At 50.7% G+C, this 5,684-nt stretch overlaps 1 pseudogene; it reads right to left on the reverse strand.

Moving 5' to 3' along the window:
* Positions 1-827: 827 nt before the first annotated feature.
* Positions 828-5,203, reverse strand: LOC122900999 (annotated as a pseudogene).
* Positions 5,204-5,684: the final 481 nt, after the last annotated feature.

Genomic DNA, 5,684 nt, shown 5'->3' on the forward strand with positions numbered 1-5,684 from the left:
TGGGTGGCTCAGTGGGTTAAGCCGCTGCCTTCGGCTCAGGTCATGATCTCAGGGTCCTGGGATCGAGTCCCGCATCGGGCTCTCTGCTCGGCGGGGAGCCTGCTTCCCCCTCTCTCTCTCTGCCTGCCTCTCCATCTACTTGTGATTTCTCTCTGTCAAATAAATAAATAAAATCTTAAAAAAAAAAAAAAAGATTCTCTCTCTCCCTCTGCTTGCCACCCGGCACTGAGGTACATGTGTTCTGTGTCTCTCTAAAAAAAATAAATAAATAAAAGTAAAAAAAGGCTATCGTAGACAGCTCCACACCACAAGGTTTCTAGCTTACAAATAATTCAAATGCAATGCCATGGACTACAAAAACTGGGAAACAATTAACTGAACATCGCTACCTAAAATGCAGCTGTGTAACCAACACATCTAAGATTCTAAAAGAACAACTGATCTGGGCTGGGAGAAGGGGGAAGAAACCCTCTGATAAAAATTTTTATTTATTGACTTGCTTTTAAATGACATAAACTTTTAAATTAAAATGGAGGATGAAATGAGCTTTCCAAGCAGATAGTCTCAGCTCACTAAAATCATGCCAACAAGATACGCCTGCAGAGAAAAAAATTTCAAATTATTGGCTGCACGCATACAAATTTAGAAACACAGGTATTATATTCATACTGCAAAACCATGGCAGTGGGTGATGCCTTGTTACTAAGGCTGAGGACTAGACCATAGTACCTCCAGTGACCACAGTTTCTGGTCTTTCGGTGACTCTTTCTGCCAACTAGAAACAAGGTATATGCAAAGCTGGGTGGGCACACCTGCTGTGCTGCTACTTAACGAAGGTGAAGGTCATCACCGTCACCTAAATTGGAGCCAGGACTAGGATCTTATGGTTTCCTTACATCCAGTTCCTCCCGATGGGACCTGCTTGGTCTTCTAATCCACACCTCCTTCTGCAAACCTCTTCCAAAGCCCGTTGTGCTAACACATCCGCCGGCGGGGCTCGCTCCTCGTCAGACCCCAGGCAGCCCCTACCATCCAGTCTCTGGAGGTCAGTGCAGTCTTTCCAGATAACAAGACTCCGTTCAGAATCGTGGGAGCCTTCCCACATACCTTGCCACATCCTCCCGGCTAGGTGTGTCGTGTTCTCCCTGCCAGCTGGCTAGAAAACCCTGCAGAGACAGACTGGCTCCTGGGGCCACTAAAGTGATTTCCCAGTGGCTGTCGGGGCAGGTGTTCTGGAAGCATGCCTGGAGCTCCTCATGCGGCCTGTTCCCGAAGCTCATGTACTTATTCTCACATTCGCAACTCAGCTTCCTGATAACTCGAGCTTCAGTTCTTGAACTTGGGTCTCTGGTTGGGAACAAGGCATGGCACCCTTCCCACCCTGAGACTGAGCCCTTGGGCTCCAGGCTTGCGGGACACCTGGGGGTCTGCTCCACACTGACCAGCTTGACTACAGTATATTTAGTATAGATGTATCACAAACACATCACACCCATGATTTCACGGACACCGAAGAGTAGGAAGGAAGGGCTCCTAAGAGAGGAGGGTCAGGAAACAGCACAAATGCAGTCTGAAACCCTTGCCTCTTGGGCACCTATCCCCTGGGCTGGGCACCTCAGGGAGGGGCAGAGCCTGTAGTTAGTTCCCCGAGGGCCGAGGCTGGGGTCTCTAGGGGTTAGATTTGTCCTCCTCCTTCCCCTGACCTTAACTCCCCGGCAAGGGATAGTCTGCTAGAGATGAAGTCCAGCCGGGAACCCCAGCCTCTCCCCACATTGCTGAGGCCCTGTCCAGGGGTGGTTATGTCCACTGGAGCACACCATCAGCCATCCCACCCAGTGGGGGCTCCCCATCCATGGCTCAACTTCCTCCCAAACTGACCGGACCCCCTTTTTCTCAAACCCCAGCCACCTGCCTGTTCCCCAAAGCCAGAGCCCACAGAACCACTTTATTTGGGGTGTCCTAGTTCTCAGCCCTGAGAAGCTGGATTTGGCTGGAGTTAGTGATAAGTAGGGGCTCTCCAGCTTCTATGAGACCCAAAGAACCAAGGTCATGCCTCCAACCAGAGAGATAGGCAGAGACAGTCTACACAGCTGTGGCCAGGTCCCCTTGTAGTTGCCCATGCCAAACATGGAGTATAGACCCTCAGGAAGTCATCATCTGGGAACCACAGGGGCCAACTGCTCTCCCAGGGAGGTATCCTGGGCTAGAACCCTAGGAGGAAGGTCCTGCACGGACCTGGAGGAAGAGGACTGAGGCGCTCACCAGGCAAGTCTGGCTGGGTTAAGGCAAGAACCTGAGCTCAGAAATCAGAGAAGCCTGGGTTCAAATCCCAACCCACCTCTGGCTAGCTCTGTGATATCGGGCAAATCACTTGACCTCTCTGAGCTTCCGTATCTGCATCCCTTGAAGGCAGAGGGGAGGAGATAATGTGACTCACTGTTGAATTCTGCACCCTGAATGTTGAAAAGAGTAGGGAAGAGTGGCTCTGGAAGGCAACATAGCACCTGCAAAGGGCCTGAGGTAGACAGATGACATGATAGAGCCATGACAGAGAGAGGGGCCTACTGAGGGAAGCAGAGGCTCAACAACCAGAGCTGAGGCCTTCAGGATTTTCTTTTTTTTTTTTTTTTTTGTACCACAGTTAGAAATGTATTTTACACCATAACCTTATACACATGCATATAAAACATACCGGAAACAAAACCTCCCATACAAAACTTCAGTCCATGGTACATGTGTGCACCTTAGTTTTTCTATTTCCTTTCTTTCTAAAGTGCTGGTTCCAATCAACAAAACTGATTTCTAAAGGGCCGGGAGCTGCAATTTGAGAAACAGTGATGTACATGGCATTGAGCCCATGTACATACATGACACGCTCACAAGCACACACACAGTCTTGTATGCCCAGCTGCCATTCCACACTTAAGCGATTAATCCCAGGTTTTTGGAGAGCAGGGTGGTGTCTCTTCCGTCCTCCATGTCCCTGGTGGAGGAAGTAGAGAGGATACTCGCTGTGTATTTGTTCTTGAGGAGCAGGGTGGAAGGCTGCAGGAGAAGAGGGGCATAGCCCACCACGTTTGGAGGAACCTGAAGAGAACCCACTGCCCACCATGCTTCTTGCTCTGGCTTCAACCCATTCCCTGGGCAATTAGAATGAAGACCACTCACAGGTAGTAAGTACCAAGTCTCAGCTTTAGAAAAAGCTGAGGGGGGTACCTGGGTGGCTCAGTGGGTTAAAGCCTCTGCCTTCGGCTCAGTTCATGATCCCAGGGTCCTGGGATCGAGCCCTGAGTCGGGCTGTCTGCTCAGCAGGGAGCCTGCTTCCCTTCCTCTCTCTCTGCCTGTCTTTCTGCCTACTTGTGATCTCTGTCTGTCAAATAAATAAATAAAATCTTAAAAAAAAAGAGAGAGAGAGAAAGAAAAAGCTGAGGGATCATTTGTGGGAGTGAAGGTAGGACCTGGTCTTGGGGCTGTTACCAGGATTTGAAGAGTAAATGCCAAGGAGATTGCTTTGAATACCTTCTGTCTGGACGTGGCTTTGTAGGTGTGCTGGCCTTTCCTGTGTGAGTCTCCTATTTCTTCCTAGCAAGGCTTTCAAAAGTAGGGATTGAGGCCTTTCCTATGACACTGGGTCTCCCTGAGGGCTGGGCTGTGTCTCCCCCCTCAGACTGGGGTTCCTGAGGGCAGGGCTGTGTCTCCCCTCAGACTGGGGCTCTGTGATAGCAGGGCTGTGACTTCTCCCCTCAGATTGGGGCTGACACTCCCCAAAGCTATCCCTATTGATTTCTTGGCTGAATACTCCCTTTTCCAGATTCTGAGGAAGGAGTCTGGATGAACTTCTCCTAAGTCCTTCGCACCCTTCACCATCCACCTTCTTTAACGAGCTTTCCCCCAATACCTGCTATTACTGTGACCACCACAACAGAGCTAAACTTGGGCTCTGTGCCAAGCACCCACTGAGCCCTTGATGTGCATTTTCTCATTTAACACACAGCATTATGAGGTAAATGTTGTTAGTTTCCCTAAATAGATGAGGAAACAGGTTCAGAAACAGTAATCTACTCGAGGTCACACATCTTTCAAAGGCCAGACTCACGCATCGCATGCTCCTGTCTCTGTGAACCTCCCTTCCTCAAATGCAAGTGTTGGAGAGTTGAGCCTTTGTCAGGACTCAGTCCACACGATCTGGATTCTGAATCCCGGAACTGCTGTGTCCAGTGTCTTCTTGGGAAACAGAGACCACTAGACCTGTACGATTGTGTGTCGTGCCCATATCCCAAGCCTGAAATATCAATATGTTGATCTATTCCTCAGGGCCCTTAGTCCCAAGGGGAAATGAACTCAATAGGAAAGAGGCCAGAACATGGCCCATTGGGTCAGAGAGGCAAAGAGCCTCAAAAAACACCTGGAAACCTCCCAACCCCCGCCCAGCCCCATGCCCAAGGCCCTCCACTCTTCCTATCCAGGCTCCCGTTTCCCTCCAAGCCCTCCCCAGACTTGGGTGCTCGACTCTGCCCAGCCCCGGAAGCACCCAGACAAAATTAGAGTTGCACTGCATTTCATTCCTTTCCCCAGGTAGTCAAAGTCTCCAGGTTCCCTTCTCCTTGCCTCCACATCCTGGCCTAGCTGCACTTCTTCTAGGGCCTTCTCACCCAAACAGGAATGGAGCCAGGTAAAGACGGGTAGGTGGAGGGAGGCAATAGAATGACAGAATGACACCCCAAGGGACCATGCCATCCCAGCTAGAGGGATGGCTAAGGAAACACTCCTGTCACTCAGCAGGCCCCCAGTGGGTTAAGGAGCCCCTCCCCCCAACACACACTGCTCATTAACTCAGTCATTATATTAGTAAGCCCTTAAGAATGAGCATAATAACCCCCACCTGCAGCACGAGCCATACTCTCACACACCTGACCTCTGCAGCCACGCTGCATAGGCCTCCACAGGGCAGTGAGTCAGCAAGGTCCGTCCCAACAGAAACTGGGCCCAGAGAGGCTAAGAGAGGGGTTCACCTGGTGAGCAAGGCAAGTGGTAGGGACACTTCCTGTCAACCATAGCAGGCAGAGTACAGCTTCTAGAAGAGCTAGGCTGAAGGCCCCAGGGATGCACCCAAACTCTTGCTCCACGACCCATGGAGAACCCCCTCCTGAACCCTTCTTTCCGATGCTCCCTGTCCCCATCTATGCTCTCCAGTCACCTCCATGTTCATGGCAGGAGCTGACACCTCTAAATTCCAGGACAGACCAAACAACCAGGAAGAAATGTCACCTGGATGAACAGACCTTGAAGTCCCAAGCCAAGGACTCTAATATCAGATGGGGGTCGGTCGGGAGTCTCGAGAGCTGCAGGTGTTCCTATGGAAAGACCTGGTGTTTTGGGCCAGCTCTAAGGTCCCAAGAGCCAAAGAGTCAGTGAAGGGAGTGCTAACTTGGGCTGCATTAGCAGAAGCATAAGGTCTAGAATGAGGTAAGAGTTGGGCTGAAGGAAGGGGAGGGTCAAGCCTTGGTAATGCACTCTGTTCTGGACCAAACTAGATCCCAGAGGGGTGGCCAGAGGGATGGATACCTTTCTGGTTATGCCAGAAAGAACCATGTTCTGGTGAAAATATTTGCCATGTACTGAGCACTTACTATGGGCCGGCCACCATGGTTCATGCTGGGCAGACATTCCCTTATTTTGATCCT

This window comes from Neovison vison, chromosome 1 (genome assembly GCF_020171115.1).
Source record: "Neovison vison isolate M4711 chromosome 1, ASM_NN_V1, whole genome shotgun sequence".
Taxonomy (NCBI): domain Eukaryota; kingdom Metazoa; phylum Chordata; class Mammalia; order Carnivora; family Mustelidae; genus Neogale; species Neogale vison.